This window comes from Schistocerca piceifrons, chromosome 2, assembly GCF_021461385.2.
Source record: "Schistocerca piceifrons isolate TAMUIC-IGC-003096 chromosome 2, iqSchPice1.1, whole genome shotgun sequence".
NCBI lineage: Eukaryota > Metazoa > Arthropoda > Insecta > Orthoptera > Acrididae > Schistocerca > Schistocerca piceifrons.
The window spans coordinates 231,209,264-231,229,769 of NC_060139.1; positions in this window are offsets into that span (position 1 = coordinate 231,209,264).

Genomic DNA, 20,506 nt, shown 5'->3' on the forward strand with positions numbered 1-20,506 from the left:
ATGTTGTATGAATTCACGTAAACGATATGCAATTGACAAGTGAGCGCACCGTGGTTGAAATACTCGAGGCTGGCATGAACACATACATTCCAGACACGACAGTCACAGAGGCTTTTAATTTGGAAGAGAGGCCGCACAGCGGGACGCCAGGCCCTTCAGAGGACGACCCAGTCCATGTCGGCCGGTGACCGCCCATGTAGCGGACAGCAAACTTCAGAGGACGACCCAGCCCACGTCGGCCGGTGACCGCCCATGTAGCGGACAGCATGGGCCCGAGTGAAAAGGGGGAACGATCTCGTGTTCGGCTTAAAAGCAAATTTCGCTACATTGTGTGGAAGCGGCCAGCCTACGCATTCTTTACACATAGCACTCAGTTTCAGAGATTTTCACAGGGAGACAGCAAACGCCAAACGCCAAAGCTAAAAGTTTCCGGATTCGTTGCCTCAAACGAAACGTCATTGTCCCATTTTAGAAGAGCAATGCTGATTGGCAGACGATATTTCTGACTCCTTGAGCTGAAGGAATAATGGAAGAGACCGAAAGATATACCCCTTCATGTCTGGCGTGGAGAGGCGCCATTCCGTTGTCGCTCTTGGAGTGAGGACACGTAACGAGAGCGTGCGCGCTCGTACGTGTACTCGAAAGAGCGAGGAACAAGTCTCTCCTCAGTACTTCACTGGGAGAGCACCTCTGTTGAGAGCGAATCAAAGGGCGACTCTGTATTGAGTCCTTGCGATTAAGTGTTGTTCACTGTGTTGGCCAACACACTTATTGTGTGGTGTGAATGGACAGAGTTATAGTTAAATGCCTGTGAGCGAATTATAAGTGGCATCATGGTGGACTGTTTATCTGACCGGTGTACCACGCCAGTAGTTAGACTAGGGGCGAATAGGAATCCTTGACTTCATCAAGGCACAGGGAGAGTTTAATTGGCGAAGGTCAATCCAGATAGAACGAGAGTTATCTTATTTGTCAGCAGCGAGCGGCGCAGACAGCAGTCATCGCAGATTACGGTATTGTGCGCTACAGCTATTGTGAGCCCCATATTTCCTCCACAACAGTATGCTTCACTCCATTCCACATGCGACAGCCTCGACCGTACCTAGCAACATTCTAAAGGATAATTATTCAAGTTGAGTAGGCGCGCCTCTCAGCCATTCTGTCAAGGCAACAAACATCTTAAACTTTGTATAGAAATTTTAGCGAATCCTATCCTTGAAAGGTAACTTCACATTCCGAAAAGAACCAGGATATAACTTGTTCAATTCATAACTAAAAGTGTCATTGTGATTTTTCAGAATTTTTGCAAAATAAATAATAACTTCCGTTAGTTTCATGTTTTTCTTACACTAACTAGCACTACTCCAGTACCCAAGTATCCCACTAGTTACGTAAGAAATTTTTTTAATTTTTGTGTCATTTCCTTACAGCGGACGACTCCAGAAGATATTTACTGCCGAAAGTTTTTCAGGCATTTCTCTTTAGAACGTTAGGAGCGTCTGTCTGACTTCTGTAGTAGTGTGGGGGTGGAAATTGCATCTTGCAAGAGCCACGGGGTAAAGGGTACATCTCAGATTAATCCGTTGCGCAGAATAACAGAAAAATAGATCAACCCCACGCGCTCAGACTATGTTGTGTGAGATGCAGTCACCACTTTGGGATATACATTGTTTTCTGTTTTGTGGAGGCGAAAGGTATTGGTCTGGCTCTGAACCTGGAAAAAGATTTCAGTACTCGTTTTTCTGTTTGCTGGAATGCGGCTCATTAGTGCATACAACAGATTTCTGTAGGTGGGAGATGAACCTTCATTACTATATTTTGTTGAGTCCTGAGTCTTCCGACTGGTTTGACGTGACCCACCACGAATTCCTGTCGTGTGCAAATCTTTTTATCTCAGAGTACCACCTGTAATTATTATTATTATTAGTTGGATGTATTCCAATCTCTGTCTTCCTCTACAGTTTTTACCCTCTACAGCTCCATCTAGTAACATGGAAGTTATTCCCTGATGTCTTAACGGATGCCTTACCACCCTTTCTCTTCTTCTTGTTAGTGTTTTCCATCTATTCCTTTCCTCGCCGATTCTGTAAAGAATCTCCTTATTTGGTACCTTACCAGTCCACCTAATTTTAAACATTCTTCTGTAGAGCCACATCTCAAATGTTTCGATCTCTTCTGTTCCTGTTTTCCCACAGTCCATGTTCCACTACCGTTCTATGCTGTGCTCCAAACGCACATTCCCAAACACTTTCTTCTCAAATTAAGTCCTACGTTTGCTACTAGCAGACTTCTCTTTGCCCGGAATGCCCTATTTGCCTGTGCTAGTCTGCTTTTTATATCGTCTTTGCTCTGTTCATCATGGGTTATTTTGCTGCTTAGGTAGCTGAATTCCTTAATTCATCTACTTCGTGCTCATTAATTATGATGTTACGTATCTCTCAGTTCTCATTTCTGCTACTTCTCATTACCCATCGTCTTTCTTCGATTTATTCTCTACTCATATTTTTTACTCTCCAGACTGTTCATTCAATTCAACAGAGCCTGTAATTCTTCTTCAGTTTCACTCAGGATAGGAATATCAATCAGCAAATCTTATGATTACTATCCTTTCACCCTGAATTTTAATCCCACTCTTGAACCTTTCCCTTATTTCGGTCATTGCTTCTTCGCTGTTTAGATTGAACATAGAGGCGAAAGACTACACCGATGTCTTACATTCTACGTTTTTGGTCTTCCACTCTTATTCTTCGATATTGGCTCTTGTATATATTGATATCACTCGTCTTTCCCTATAGCTTACCATTTTTCTCAGAACTTCGATCATCTTACACCATTTTGCTCAAAAGCTTTCTCAGGTTCGACAAATTCTATGAAAGTGTCTTAATTTTTTTAGTCTTGCTTCCATTATCAAACGCAGCATCAAAACTACCTCTATGGTGCCTCTCTTTCCTGAAGCCAAACTGATCGTCATCTAACAAAACCTCAATTTTCTTTTCCATTCATCTGCATATTATCTCTGTCAGAAACTTGGATGCGTGTACTGTTAACCTAACTGTGCGCTAATTCTAGCGCTTGTCGACTCTTGCAATCTTCAGAAGTGTGTGGATGATGTTTTTACAAAACTCTGGTGGTACATCACCAGTATCATACATTATAGTCAATATAGTCGTTTTTTTTTGCCACTTCTTCCAATGATTTTAGAAATTTCGATGAAATGCTATCGACTCCTTCTACTTTATTTGATTTTAAGTCTTCCAAAGCTCTTTTAAATTCTGATTCTAATACTGGATCTGCTATCTCTTCTCTATCGACTCCTGTTTCTTCTTTTATCCCGTCATAAGACAAGTTCTCCCCATCAAAGAGGCCTTCAATGTACTCCATCCTCGTATTCGCTCACCCTTCTGCATTAACAGTGGAATTCCCGTTGCACTCTTAATGTTAGCATCCTTTAAGTTCACTGGAGGTTGTTTTAATTTCTCTGTGTGCTGTGTCAGTCCTTCCGACAATCATTTCTTTTTCAGTATCTTCACATTCTCATGCAGTCATTTCGCCTTAGTTTCCTTGCACTTCCAATTTTTTTGATTCTTAAGTGACTTGTATTTGTGTAATCCTGAATTTCATGAACATTTTTGTACTTCCATCTTCAGTCGATCAAGTGAAGTATTTCTTATGTTACCCTTGATTTCTTCGCAGTTACCTTCCCACTGTCTAGGTTTCTCTTTCTAACTTTGTGATTTCCGATTTTAGAGATGTCTATTCCTCTTCAACATAACCACCAACTGAGCTATTCATTATCACAGTATCTATAGCCTCACAGAACTTCAAGCGCATCTCCTCATTCCTTAGTGCTTCCGTATCCCATTTCGTTCTGCGATGATTCTTCCTAGTAGGTTTTTGTTCTTGGGATGAAGTTGTCTCGAATCATGGCTTTCATTAAACATCCTTCTGCACTCGCTCCGGACTTTAACTTCGGCCTGATCTTCCACATTAGTAAATTGTGATCTGAATCTGTATTTGCTCCTGGGTACAGTTCACCATCTGATTTCGGAGTCTCTGCCTGACCATAACTATAATCTCCCGATGTCTCCCGACCTTATCCAAGTATACCTCCACCTCTTGTAATTCTCGAACAGAGCATTCGCTATTAATATCTGAAATTTTGCTGCAGAACTCTATTAGACTTTCTCCTTCCTCATTCCCACTACCAAGCCCATATTATCCTGTAGGTGTTTCTTCTAATCTTTCCCCTACAACCGCATTCCAGTCCCCCATGACTATTGAATTTATTATTAGACTTTCCACTGGAGAGAAACTTCGGAGCTAGCCCTCCGACTGGCAGAGGAAGGTGTTTGAAATTATAATACCAAACACTGGTGCGGTGAAACAGTGGACTCTCACAGACTACTCACAGACTCTCGGCTCATGGCTTTCATTAAGCACGCTCCCACCTTCGCTCCAGACTTAACAAAAGTTCCGCACTGATGAGCCGCGGAAGCGAAATGACCTTGGAAATGATGGACATCTCACCGCCCCACACCTGACGTTTGGATCTCTTACGGTTGCAGCAACACACCAATTGCAGCTGCAGTTTCCAGCATACAATTAGTAAGCTGTATATACGGGCGGTGTTTCGAGACTTGGATGAAGTTGAGGTGCGATTGGGCCTTGATTTGTATTCAGTCTTTAATTATCGTTCTATACCTGTAAATGTTCTCGTGACTCAAGAGTGATTTATTGGACAGTATATTGAGTGTGGCGCTATGTACGAGGGGCATTTGAAAAGTCTGTGCAAAAATAAAAACTACTTACGTATTTGGGGTAAACCTTTCTTATTTTTCGACGTAGTCTCCTTTTAGACTTATACACTTCGTCCAAGGCTTTTCTAATTTGTTGATCCCTTCCGAATAATAGGAATTGTCCAAGTCTGCAAAGTAGCTATTAGTTGAAACTTCCTGACAGATTAAAACTGTGCGCCCGACCGAGACTCGAACTCGGGACTTTTGCCTTTTGCGGGCAAGTGCTCTACCATCTGAGCTACCGAAGCACGACTCACGCCCGATACTCACAGCTTTACTTCTGCCAGTATCTCGTCTCCTAGAGTACTTGCCCGCGAAAGGCAAAGGTCCCGACTTCGAGTCTCGGTCGGGCACACAGTTTTAATCTGCCAGGAACTTTCATATCAGCGCACACTCCGCTGCAGAGTGAAAATCCCATTCTGGAAACATCCCCCAGGCTGTGGCTAAGCCATGTCTCCGCAGTATCCTTTCTTTCAGGAGTGTTAGTTCTGCAAGGTTCGCAGGAGAGCTTCTGTAAAGTTTGGAAGGTAGGAGACGAGATACTGGCAGAAGAAAAGCTGTGAGTACCGGGCGTGAGTCGTGCTTCGGTAGCTCAGACGGTAGAGCACTTGCCCGCGAAAGGCAAAGGTCCCGAGTTCGAGTCTCGGTCGGGCACACAGTTTTAATCTGCCAGGAAGTTAGCGCACACTACTCTGCAGAGTGAAAATATCATTCTAGCTATTAGTTGTTGCAATCACCTCCTCGTTTGAATAAAATCTTTGTCCCGCCAGCCATTTCTTCAAATTGGGGAACAAATAGTAGTCCAAGGGAGCCATGTCTCGAGAGTAGGGGGGATGTGAAACGAGTTGGAATCCTATTTGCATTAATTTTGCGATCACAACTGCTGAGGTGTGTGCTGGTGCACTGTCGTGATGGAAAAGGACTTTTTTGCGGTCCAATCGCCTGCGTTTTTCTTGCATCTCGGTTTACAAACGGTCCAATAACGATGAATAATATTCATCTGTAATAGTTTTACCCTTTTCCAGATATACGATGAGGATTATCTCTTGCGAATCCGGAAAGACAATCGCCATAACCTTTCTGGCCGAAGGAATGGTCTTCGCCCTTTTTGGTGCAGATTCTCCTTTGGTAACCCATTGTTTAGATTGTTGTTTGGTCTCAGGAGTATAGTAATGTACCCATGTTTCATCCAAAGTGACAAAACAACGCTTAAAGTCCTGCGAATTCTTCCTGAACAGTGCAAACCACCCTTGCAACACTTCACACAATTCCGTTTTTGATCAAGCGTGAGCAATCGCAGAACCCATCTTGTGGATAGCTTTCTCATGTCCAAATGTTTATGCAAAATATTTTGTACCCGTTCATTCGAGATGCCCACAGCACTAGCAATCTCACGCCCCTTATCTCTTCTGTCATTAATCACCATATCATGGATTTTATCAATGATTTCTGGAGTCGTACCCCCAAAGAGCGTTCAGAACGTTCAGCATCATTTGTGCCCATATGGCCACTCCGAAAATTTTTAAACCACTTATTAACTGATCGAATCGAAGGCGCAGTCACAATAATGTTTAGCGAGCTTGTCTTTAGTCTCCTGAGGCGTTTTGCCTTTCATAAAGTAAAGTTTAATCACCACACGAAAATCTTTTTCGTTCACTTTTTGACAATCACTCGACTTCCTTGATTCACACGAATGTCAAACACAAACAAATAGACCAATATGGCTGAACCTTGGTGTGCGTTCTTTCCAAAGATGCTACTAACTAAACATGACCTCGATACGCGCCGGTGGTGCCATCTCTAGAACTTTGCACGGACTTTTCAAACGCCCCTCGTATATAACACAGCGGTCAGATTCGTGTTACTACTCGCGCGACTAGCAACTAATAATAGTTTCTAGGGCTGTCTTTCATCTTCAGTACACCACTATCCACTTGTTCACCCATCATCAGTAGAGCCTTGTCGTCCTTATATTGTATTATTTAAGTGTATCAATGTTATGTGTGGTATGATCTCATAACCCCATTAAACTTCTTAATATCAGACTACTGTACCTTGGTGATACCAAGTGAATACACACAGAGAACTAAATGTTGTAATACCACTGGACGTTGAATTTAACTGAAGTATTTAGAATTTCCATCTCGTTTTGTGACAGGCATTGTAAAGGTAGAGATACCAACACGATAACTCAGTTACTCGGACCAATCTCAACGTCATTTAAATTATTAATTTTCACTAAAACAATTAGTATTTCTGCTATGTAAAAATTTTACTAAGTTGTTGGATTCGTGTTAGCTGTCTGAATCGGGTAGGCCCAGGTGGAACGGACACTTCTCATCGAACTTTGATTCATAACTAGGTATTACCAAATCATTCAAATATTTTATTTTTTCCTTACAGCGATGGGGTGCACATAGAAACGCAACGATATAGTCAATATTGGGATCCATGTGGCGTGGAGAGAGAGCAATACTGGGACTGAAAGACAGCATGGTTTTCAAAACTGCTGCAAACACATACGCGGAACACGAGAGTTTTAAAGAAAAAGCTACGTACCACTGATAACAAGGAGTGTTTCAGTCCGCTGTTACCTAAAAGCAGAAAAATTAAATTTGCAACCCATCTCCTGTTGTTGGAGATAATTTTCAGCATTACAATCAGGACCTGCGATGGGCAGTATTTTAACTGGCTGAAAGAAGTAATCTTCCTCATAATTTCACTAAGGAGGCCAGAATGACTGCTGGTTTCTGGAAAAGGTTTCAGATATTTAGGTCAAGTACAATGTGAGCCCACGACGAGTGCACGGCTATTGGTGAGGACGAAAATAATTGTTTATGTGAAAACTGCGGCTACAATTTTTTTAATCGCTTTATTTTTTTCTCTGTAGTAATAATGACTTTTTTCTTGAAAAGAATGGTAGTTATGTCATGTAATCAATTTTTTTGCTCTCTACCTGTAGCATGTACTCTAAAGAAATTCCTTTTTCTTTCAATAGACTTTTTCAGATGGAAACTGATTTTCTCAGTTTGTTTAGCATCTTCTGGCTATGTGACCATTACGCTCAACACTGTCGAACACAATGGCCACTTGGCTATTTTTCGGATTGTCGGTTACTTAGATGTTTTTCTTTTGTCGAAAGAGAATAAAAGTGTCAGGGAAGTAGGTGGACAGGGTAATCTTGCGAGTTTTCAGTTTTTAGACCAGTTGCAACTCGGCTAAAACGCTCATCAAAAGTCATGGTGGCCGTTAAGCTTACCCTCTCCTCACCTCTGTTGCGTTTTGGAAATTATTTTATTTGTATCAATTTTTGTTTTTATGGTTCCATACTTTTCTTGGGCCTTTGTCCCACTCCAACGCGGGGTCGGCTTTATTACGACGGATTTGGCGGTGTTAATGGCAGAGGGTGGCTGGATGCCCTTCCTGCCGCCACCCCAAACCCCCCGGGACAGAAGTAGTGTACCCCAGCTGTCTGCGTCTAGTGTAGGTCAAGAAATAGTGTGAACATGTTCAGATGTCTGTGAGGTGGAACTGGGGACCTGCCCGGTATTCACCTAGCGGGATGTGGAAAACCGCCTAAAAACCACATCCAGGCTGGCTGGCATACCATCCCTCGTCGTCAATCCGCCAGGCGCATTCGATCCGGTGCTGGCGCGCCTACCCGAGTCCAGGAAACAGCGCATTAGCGCTCTCGGCTACCCTGGCGTTCCATACGTCAGTCGGTAAAAGCGAAACCCTTATACCATCACTTTGTCGTTTGTCTGTCTGTCCGACTGTTTAAGACCCCTCTTTTTCACGCAGGGGTAGACGTATCAAATTGAAATTTATGTGGCGATATAAAATATTTAAGCTGCTGAGTCAATGCAATCAAAAGATACGGCCAGTTTTTGATACTCGCGAACTCACTCATCAGTACCTTTAGGGTACATCCCATTGACCTGGAATCATGAAATTCGGCAAAAAGCAAGGTTTCACAATACAGGTAAAGCAAAAATATCGAAGATCCCTAATTTGCAGTTATATCGCATAAAACTTGTTTTCTGTTACAAACTTACACTGCATTCGTAATCCGTCAAAAAGAATAGGGACTTCTACAACTAAATCTGCGTGGGTACTTTGCACATCACTCTTAAGTGCCTGGCAGTGGGTTCGTCGAACCAGCTTAACAGTAATTCTCTTTTATTCCACTCTCGAAAAGCGCGCAGAAGAAACGATCACCTTTATCCTTCCGTGCCAGCTCTGATTACCCTTATGTTATTATGATATTCGTTTCTCCTTATGTAGGTCGGCGTCAACAAAATATGTTGGCAGCCGGAGGAGAAAGTTGGTGATTCAAATTTCGTGAGAAGATCTCGTCGCAAAGAGTATCGCCTCTGCTTTAACGATGTCCACTTCAAATCCTGTATCATGTCTATGACAATCTCTCCCCTACTTCTCGATAACAAGAAATGTGCTGCTCTTCTTTGAACTGTCTCGATGTATACCATTAATCCTATCTGGTAAGAAGCCCACACCGAGCAGCACTACTCTAAAAGTGGACCGACAAGCGCAGTTTTGGCAGTCTCTTTGGTAGATCTCTTGCATCTTCTAACTGTTATGCCAAAAAGACGCAGTCTTTGGTTCGCCTTCCGCACAACACTTCCTTTCTTTCCAATTTAAGTTGTTCGTAATTGTAATTCCTAGTTCTTAAATGAATTTAGGGCCTTTAGATTTCGTGTCACCGAAGTTTACCGGGCTCTTTTCAGCACTCTTGTGGATGACCACACACTTTTCATTATTTAGGGTCAATTGCCAATTTTCGCATCATACAGATATCTTTCTCAAATCGTTCTGCAGTTTTTTTTTTCATCTTCCGATGGCTATACTAGACGATAAACGACAGCATCATCTGCAAAGAACCTAAGACGGCTGCTCACATTGTCTCCTAAATCATTTTTGTAGATAAGGAACAGCAGAGGGCCTATAACACTATTTTGGGGAATGTCAAAAATCACTTCTGTTTTACTCGATATTCCATAAGCAACTAATTTGATTACAACTCACTTGTGAGGAGCAGTATCAAAAGTTTTCTGGAAATCTAGAAATACGTAATCAGTTTGAAATCCCTTACCGACATCACTCAACACTCCGTGCGAGTAAAGAGCTAGTTGTGTTTCATAAGAACGACGTTTTGTAAATCCGTGTTGACTGTGCGTCATCTGACCGTTCTCATCGATGTATTTCATAACGATCGGACACAATATATGTTCTAAAATCCTGCCCATAATGATATGGGCCCGTAATTTAGTGGTTGGGTTGGGTTGATTTGGGGGGAAGAGACCAAACAGCGAGGTCATCTGTCTCATCGGATTAGGGAAGGATGAGGAAGGAAGTCAGCCGTGCCCTGTCAAAGGAACCATCCCAGCATTTACCTAAAGCGATTTAGGGAAATCACGCAAAACCTAAGTCAGGACGGCCTGACGCGGGATTGAACCGTCGTCCTCCCGATTGCGAGTCCAGTGTGCTAACCACTGCACCACCTCGCTCGGTGTGATGTAGTGGATTACTGCTATTGCCTTTCTTGAGTATTGGTGTGACCTACGCAACTTTCCAGTCTCCGGGCACGGATCTATCGCCGAGTGAGCGGTTGTATATGATTGTTAAGTTTGGAGCTATTGCATCAGCACACTCTGAAAGGAACCTAAATGGTGTACAGTCTGAACCAGAACTGCTCATTCTGCAAACATACATTCCCTGACAGTCTGTGCCTATGACTTGGTTGGGATTTTGATCTGATTTTCAGTAATAGGAAAAGTGATTCACGAGGAAGGCTTGTGTATATAATTTACAAACATTTCCTTTTAATTAACTGAGCTACGATGAAGCGAAGTCCCCTGCCGCTGTGAAAGCGATGCCTTTGCCATCTACCTGTAAGCCCCCTGATTACCATGCCACGTCGGCGCTGACACCGCTGGTCTTTTCGAATTGTTCATTCTACGTGAAAACATTCTCTGGAGGCTTCTATCAGATCTTGCCAGTAATCACAAAAGGGACGAGAGCAGACAAAGCACATTGCAGTTGGCAATTAGCATAGCATATTAAAATGCCAACGGCCTTGCCGCAGTGGTAACACCGTTTCTCTTGAGATCACCGAAGTGCTGTCGGGCTTGGCGCGCACTTGGATGGATGACCGCCCCGGTGTGCCGAACGCTGTTGGCAAGCGGAGTGTGCTCAGTCTTCTGAGGTCAATCGAGGAGCTACTTCATTGACGAGTAGTGGTTCCCGTTACGAAAGCCGACAACGACCGAGAGAGCAATGTGCTGACTATACGCCCCCCCCCCCCCCGCCCCACCACCGCCACCAGATCCGCATCCAGTGACGCTGTCGACAAAGGAAGATGCCGCGGTCAGTCTGTATCGCTGGGTCTTCCGAGGCCTTCTCGGACGGAGGTTAGTTTCTATAGAAATTTAATATACCTGCAAGAATTAATATTAATATTGAAACGTCCCCTTAGAAAAATTATACTTGACTATGCTTAAACTGACACACAATATTTCTTTTTAGCACAACGCAATCTGACTTTCAGTAATCCCTACAAGAGAATGGCCCTGACTAAATTAACCTATACGTTTCACAAATCACTTACCTCACTAAAATCTTCGTTACTCGAACTACTGCAATACAGCGAGCGCCACTACTGCCAGATAAATAAATGATTCAAACTACGGAAGGCACTAACTACTGATAGGCATAGTTAGCAAATGAAAGATTTTAATAGAGAACAAACAATATATTTACCTTGAGAGTCATAATATATATAGCAGTTCATGTCATCCATTCTTACAAATGTACTGTTTCTGATGGACACACCTCCAGATTATCCATTCTCAAAAATCCGCCATCTCACTTCCCCACATCCACCACTGCTGGCGGCTCGCCTCCAACTGCGCAACGCTACGCGCTGTTAACATCAAACAGCCCAACACTACAATAGCGAATATTACAACAATGCCACCCAGCCACAGACTGCACACAGCACAGCCAGTGATTTTCATACAGAGCGCAACGTGGCGTTACCAATATAAGAACCTAAACAGCCTACTTACATAGCCCCCATGCTCCCCAAAAAAATTTTTACAAATTGTTTTGGGCAGTGGCCAATACAGATTTGAAAAAATTTTTCATAATCATAATTACAATAACAAAGAAATCAAATGCACACACTTATTGATACAATGTTGGTCAAAAGCTAAAATTTTCTCACAGTCCATAAAGACAGTCCTGATCATTCATCACAGTAAAATTGCAGTGTTTTTTTTTCTCAAAGTCTGAGCAGTAAAAGAAAATGCACACGGAAGTAGTGGATTTCTATGCAATCTTGAAGAAGTAGTGTTGACCTTCTAACGGAAAGACAATGCTGACTCTTGACGTGGAGACAGGTAATGGGCCACAACAGAGCAAACCCACAGCAGAGTCAGTCGAAGTTTTGAAGAATATTGGTAGGTAGGTCATCACAGAGCAGACCCACTGTAGTCCTGGTAGAGATTACGGTATTGGTGGGCCACCAGAGGTGCAGACCCAGTGCAGTCCTTGTAGAAATAATGGTATTGGTGGACCATCAAAGATGCAGACCCACTGTAGTCCTTGTAGAGACGGCCAGCAGCCATCTGTTGCGACTGTGCAGATGCACAATCACCATAGAAAAGTCTTGTGGACAATACAGCAAGTCCATGAACCACGACTTATGCACTCACAAAAATTTTGTTTGAAATGTCCTTAGAACCAGCAATGCTGTTATCAAGTCCCTTGCTGAATTATTAACACACGTGCAAACACTAACAGTCCCAACTTCTCACATATTGTGCATTACTATGACCAACAGAAATGTGTGCAGTGAAATGTAACTTAATTTGAAGAACTAGTGTCTATACAATTATAAATTTACAACATAAGAATACAATTACAAAGGTACAAAATACATCATTAAAGAACATGACAATACAAATAACATTTGTAGTAGTACAAGCTTTACGAAAGAATAGAAATAAACATGTACATCAGTGTTACAAGAATTATGACATAAGTACATACATAAAAGATCAGAATAACTTTCGAAACATCAACTTCACGCATGAGCATTGAAAAAAACAGAATAAATAATGTATAATCATCTTTACAAAGTAAATAACATATTATCATAAAAATTCTACAACATAAATCTTATTAGCTAAACACATAAAGACAGGAAAAACACAAATTCACATAGTGTAATAACACAAAAGTACAGGACAGGGTTTGTTTTCAGTGTGACATTTGGTACTGCAGTCCAACCCAAAACTTCATTCCATAGATCTTTCGTCTTATTTCAACATTTGTTTCCACAAAAAAAATCCTATCCAAGCATGCTTTCTGTATTTATATGTTCACATATTTATTACCTCATTATTTATTTTCCGTTATCTTACGTCATCATTTATTTCCAAGAAAATCCTACCTAAACCTGTTGTCCCTAAACCCTACTTTTTTGTTCATATCCTCTTTCAAAATACTTTTTTGGCCAAACCATTTTCTTATAGCTTCTCAATCCATTCTTTGCCTATTCTCCATAGTCAGTTTCTTATATAGTCTACCCCCTCTTAAGCTAACGTAAATCTATTGAGCTCAGATGCATAAACTAAGGGACGAGGCAATGCAGCAACACAAAACAATTAACACAAACAGCAATGAAAAAATGCAAATTGGCAAAGCTAGCAGCACCAAATCTAAATTAGCAGAGCAATTGCAATATTACAACTAATATAAGGCCATGTGCAGCAAACAATAAAAATAAATAACTAGTAAAACTGGCTTAACAGAGTAACACAAAGTCAAATTTAGTAGCACTATGCCTGGCAAGCAGCAGCAGCAAATGCAATAACTTATACCTAAACATGACAAAGCTCAAAAAGAAAAAATATTACAGTAAAAATGGCCATGTTTAATACCTATGTCACATCTTAACACTAGAGTGATGCATCACCTTGACTTACTCTAGCAGACAAGTTACCAAACTGGTAAAAAATTATTTTTGCAATTCCTGTGAAGGGAAATGTCTATTTGTGCTCTCTTTTCTACGAAAGTACATCATAAAATTATTCTTTACTGGGTCTGTAGACAGAATATAGTGATATTAGTACATCTATTACATTATATTATAACCAATGCTGCAGTGCAGCTAGAAACTAGATATTAAACGAAATGAGCAAATATATATAAAGCAACATATGACACATCATTCACTAGGCAAATGGTGTCTCCAAAGGCAAAAAGAATCTCTCAACTAGAAAGACAATAGATGTAAAATGTTTCTCATCATTTCATTAGGCATTTTAGTAAATATCATAAATAAAGAGCTCCACAGTGTAATCATATGTTTTCAGGTTTGAGCGTGTCATATTTGCGATGCTTTCGACAAAGAAATGTCAGTAGCAAGGATAATGGCCTTCCTTTTTTTTTCTCCACCTAATGGCTTTCTTTTGTCAGACAACTATCTCTCAGCTAGGCGCCCAAAACGCATTACGTCAAGGTCACTTACCTTTCTTACTGAAATATTTACGACAGCAGTTTCCGCTACAGTGACAGTCTCATACAAAAATTTCACAGATCGAGAATTTGCGTTACAAATGTGTAGAAACAAAATCCTGTAAATATAACAGTGTCCAAAAAATTTTCGCTGGCATTGTGATACATTCACGCATTTACACACATTTCATAACTCTTACAGTACGATTCTTGGTTTCCAACATCCTTTTTCACAAGTCAGAGTCCCTAACCGCTATTCATTATTCCTTACCTTATTACACATATACATATTCGTTGACACGTCAATCTTGCGATGACACTTCAATATTTCATCATAATAAATACATAGCATAATCAAATTCCTCATATAGCATCAGCTTATTGATCATAAACATACCTCAACAGCATAGTACACATCGTCGTCGTAATAATAACATCATCTAACACCTCAGTCAAATCTCAAAAACGTCGCAGCTTTCTGCAATAATTTCAAAACCTAAAAAATTCTCTCCTCGTTTCAATAGTGTCATCTACCTCAAACATACTTTAAAAATCATGCTCCCTTACCAAATACGACATTCAAAGCTCTCATAGTATCACAATGGTTCCAAAAAAATATGAACAGTTCACACAGTGCAGACAAAATACAATTTCGTAAGTGTGAAGTTATCCAACTGTCTAATTACATAAACATGTGTCACTGACGTAGTAAAAAGAATGTTTGTTTCTCTGTCAAATAATCAGATAGCTGTGTAATTCAGTGTTAGAGAAATATGGTACCAATGTGTAAAGTTGTATAAGCAAATACCATATTATCTAGGGCTCCTTATGCTTGCCAAACACATGGTACACAAAGTAAGCATGTACCCCCCTGAGAATTAATGTAATTGTACCTTCAGGTGTTACAGATTACAGTAATGGAATGAAATGTATCACGGAAAACTTTCTTTGTAATTCAAAAATCTTGAAAAATAAATGGTTTCAAGTACAAAATTAATCACTCAAATACGTGTACTGTAGCACTAAACTGTGCGTCTTGTTGTAAGATAATCTCTGGGGAAGTGTCGTAGTTATCGTCCTCTGTAAGCAAAGTTCTGCTGAAATCAATGTACTTACCTCATCACAAACGAAAGTGAAATGCTTTGCGTATATATATCGTAGCTATTATGTACCTTACCGTGATCAAGAAGGTACTATAATGTAACGTATAGTTGTGCTACGAAAAAGGCTGTCTCATTGTAGCTATACCACAAAAGTTACTACTAAAACATGTTTTACTTTCCAGAAGAATTCAAAAAAACTGTGCAGATATAAAACAGAAACACCGCAAAAGCAAGATTGTAAATGGTCACTCATTAGTAGCGTCGTGATAAAATCGTGTAGCTGTCACATAAACTAACCACTGTGTCATCTGGTATCTCACAGAAAGTACTTTAAATCCAGAATGTATTTTCAAGTAAACCAAAATGTTGCATTAAAATCTCGTTAGCAGAGCCAGTATATGTTCTAAGTATGTAAGCCTGATAGTCGTTACGTAATCATGCAACTAACAAGCAAGAATGTACAAATAACAGTACTGTGTCGTCTGTTCATTGTCACAATGCAGTGGTTATTACTGTCCATATATATTCCCTAGGTTCTAGACTGGATATTTAACTTCAAACATTGTTGCATGTTAACAGTTTCTACCCCCCCCCCCTCCCAATGAACCACGGACCTTGGTGTTGGTGGGGAGGCTTGCGTGCCTCAACGATACAGATAGCCGTACCGTAGGTGCAACCACAATGGAGGGGTATCTGTTGAAAGGGCAGACAAACGTGTGGTTCCTGAAGAGGGGCAGCAGTCTTTTCAGTAGTTGCAGGGGCAACAGTCTGGATGACTGACTGATCTGGCCTTGTAACACTAACCAAAATACCCTTGCTGTTCTGGTACTGCGAACGGCTGAAAGCAAGGGGAAATTACAGCTGTAATTTTTCCCGAGGGCATGCAGCTTTACTGTATGATTAAATGATGATGGCGTCATCTTGGGTAAAATATTCCAGAGGTAAAATAGTCCCCCATTCAGATCTCTGGGCAGGGACTACTCAGGAGGACGTTGTTATCAGGAGAAAGAAAACTGGCGTTCTACAGATCGGAGTGTGGAATGTCAGATCCCTTATTGGGCAGGTAGGTTAGAAAATTTAAAAAGGGAAATGGATAGGTTAAAGATAGATATAGTGGGAATTAGTGAAGTTTGGTGGCAGGAGGAACAAGACTTTTGGTCAGGTGAATACAGGGTTACAAATACAAAATCAAATAGGGGTAATGCAGGAGTAGGTTTAATAATGAATAAAAAAATAGGAGTACGGGTAAACTACTACAAACAGCATAGTGAATGCATTATTGTGGCCAAGATAGACACGAAGCCCACGCCTACTACAGTAGTACAAGTTTATATGCCAACTAGCTCTGCAGATGATGAAGAAATTGAAGAAATGTATGAGGAGATAAAAGAAATTATTCAAATAGTGAAGGGAGAAGAAAATTTAATAGTCATGGGTGACTGGAATTCAAGCGTAGGAAAAGGGAGAGAAGGAAACATAGTAGGTGAATATGGATTGGGGCTAAGAAATGAAACAGGAAGCCATCTGGTAGAATTTTGCGCAGAGCATAACTTAATTATAGCTAACACTTGGTTTAAGAATCATGAAAGAAGGTTGTATACATGGAAGAACCCTGGAGATACTAAAAGGTATCAGATAAATTACATAATGGTAAGACAGAGATTTAGGAACCAGGTTTTAAATTGTAAGACATTTCCAGGGGCAGATGTGGACTCTGACCACAATCTATTGGTTATGAACTGTAGATTAAAACTGAAGAACCTGCAAAAAGGTGGGAATTTAAGGAGATGGGACCTGGATAAACTGAAAGAACCAGAGGTTGTACAGAGTTTCAGGGAGAGCATAATGGAACAACTGACTGGAATGGGGGAAAGAAATACAGTGGAAGAAGAATGGGTAACTTTGAGGAATGAAATAGTGAAGGCAGCAGAGGATCAAATAGGTAAAAAGACGAGGGCTAGTAGAAACCCTTGGGTAACAGAAGAAATATTGAATTTAATTGATGAAAGGAGAAAATATAAAAATGCAGTAAATGAAGCAGGCAAAAAGGAATACAAACGTCTGAAAAATGAGATCGGTAGGAAGTGCAAAATGACTAAGCAGGCATGGCTAGAGGACAAATGTAAGGATGTAGAGGCTTATCTCACTAGGGGTAAGATAGATACTGCATATAGGAAAATGAAAGAGACCTTTGGAGAAAGGAGAACCACTTGCATGAATATCAAGAGCTCAGATGGAAACCCAGTTCTAAGCAAAGAAGGGAAAGCAGAAAGGTGGAAGGAATATATAGAGGGTCTATACAAGGGCGATGTACTTGACGACAATATTATGGAAATGGAAGAGGATGTAGATGAAGATGAAATGGGAGATATGACACTGTGTGAAGAGTTTGACAGAGCACTGAAAGACCTGATTCGAAACAAGGCCCCAGGAGTAGACAACATTCCATTAGAACTACTGACAGCCTTGGGAGAGCCAGTCCTGACAAAACTCTACCATCTGGTGAGCAAGATGTATGAGACAGACGAAATACTCTCAGACTTCAAGAAGAATATAATAATTCCAATCCCAAAGAAAGCAGGTGTTGACAGACGTGAAAATTACCGAACTATCAGTTTAATAAGTCACAGCTGCAAAATACTAACGCGAATTCTTTACAGACGAATGGAAAAACTGATAGAAGCCGACCTCGGGGAAGATCAGTTTGGATTCCGTAGAAATGTTGGAACACGTGAGGCAATACTGACCCAACGACTTATTTTAGAAGCTAGATTAAGAAAAGGCAAACTTACGTTTCTAGCATTTATAGACTTAGAGAAAGCTTTTGACACTGTTGACTTGAATACTCTCATTCAAATTTTAAAGGTGGCAGGGGTAAAATACAGGGAGCGAAAGGCTATTTACAATTTGTACAGAAACCAGATGGCAGTTATGAGAGTTGAGGGGTATGAAAGGGAAGCAGTGGTTGGGAAGGGAGTGAGACAGGGTTGTAGCCTATCCTCGATGTTATTCAATCTGTATATTGAGCAAGCAATAAAGGAAACAAAAGAAAAGTTCGGAGTAGGAATTAAAATCCATGGAGAAGAAATAAAAACTTTGAGGTTCGCCGATGACATTGTAATTCTGTCTGAGACTGCAAAGTACTTGGAAGAGCAGTTGAATGGAATGGACAGTGTCTATAAAGTAGGGTATAAGATGAACATCAACAAACTCAAAACGAGGATAATGGAGTGTAGTCGAATTAAGTCGGGTGATGCTGAGGGAGTTAGATTAGGAAATGAGACACTTAAAGTAGTAAAGGAGTTTTGCTATTTGGCGAGCAAAATAACTGATGATGGTCGAAGTAGGATATAAAAAGTAGACTGCCAATGGCAAGGAAAGCGTTTCTGAAGAAGAGAAATTTGTTAACATCGAGTATAGATTTAAGTGTCAGGAAGTCGTTTCTGAAAGTATGCATATGGAGTGTAGCCATGTATGGAAGTGAAATATGGAGGATAAATAGTTTGGACAAGAAGAGAATAGAAGCTTTCGAAATGCTACAGAAGAATACTGAAGATTAGATGGGTAGACCACATAACTAATGAGGAGGTATTGAAGAGAATTGGGGAGAAGAGGAGCTTTTGGCACAACTTGACTAGAAGAAGGGATCGGTTGGTAGGACATGTTCTGAAACATCGAGGGATCACCAATTTAGTATTGGAGGGCAAGCTGGAGGGTAAAAATCGTAGAGGGAGACCAAGAGATGAATCACTAAGCGGATTCAGAAGGATGTAGGCTGCAGTAGGTACTGGGAGATGAAGAAGCTTGCAGAGGATAGAGTAGCATGGAGAGCTGCATCAAACCAGTCTCGGGACTGAAGACCACAACAACAACAACAACAACAGTTTCTAAGTCTGACATAGCATACTAGTACTGGCAGAAGTAAAGCTGTGAGTACCGGGCGTGAGTCGTGCTTCGGTAGCTCTGTTGGTAGAGCACTTGCCCGCGAAAGGCAAAGGTCCCGAGTTCGAGTCTCGGTCGGGCACACAGTTTTAATCTGACAGTAAGTTTCATAGCATACTAGTAACTAGAAGTGAAAAATTTTATGGCAAAGACTAAGTTAAAAAGCATATTTTCTTTCAATAAACAGTTTTACTTGTGAAATGTGGTGCAAGCCTTTACTCTTCCTACTATGCAGAGCTCCAGCTTCAACGGAATTATCATGTGGTATATGGTACTTCGGTAAAGAATGCTCAAATTTTTCTCAAGGTTAGCGTCTATGTTATTTTTCTCTGAGCCAGCCGGCGCACGTGGCTGCCTACGGTGTGAGTCATTCATTGTCTGCTATCTCTTTGTTGGCGTGCATCGTTATTGGGATTAGGAGACCTAACTTCTACAAATTCACCTTGCCGAGAGGCCCCTGCCCTGTTTGAGCCACGCCAATTTTGGTTAAATTCTGGTCTGTTGTTAATATTATATCGTCTGTCGTCATGTCGGTAGTTCCTGTAGTATCTTTCTTGTCGGTTAGGTGGTGGAGAATTTCTCCCTGAATTATCACTGCACAGTGGACCGTTGCGTCTGAAGTTATTCTGTCTCCCATAATAATAATAGTTCTGGTTGCCATATTGTCTGTTTCTATGATTGTCTCTGTCATATTTATTACTGCGGAGAGGTGATCTTTCCCTGTAATTATTACTACTCTGCCAACGGTTGTCATATGGGTGGTGTCTGTTTTGGTCACGATTTACGTTGTAAGAATAGCCTTGTCGTGTCCATTTATTATTTCTGTCATCGCGGAATTGTGACGGATGTGACCTGTAATTGTTGTGTTCCTGTTTTCGCGTTCCGCGATTGTCAGTGTCAATTTCTAATTCTTGTAAGAGTCCCAGATAACTTGCAATGTCGTCTTTGCAACGTCCTGTCAAAATAATATGTCGTAAATGTTCAGGTAATTTGATTAAGCAAATGCGGATGAGTTCTGAGGGGCTGTATGGGTTTGAAAGGTACTGATTCTTGTGCAACATGTCTTCAAAATATTTTACAAGACTGGAAAATTCAGATTGTTCGAAATGTTTCATCTCGCTGAGA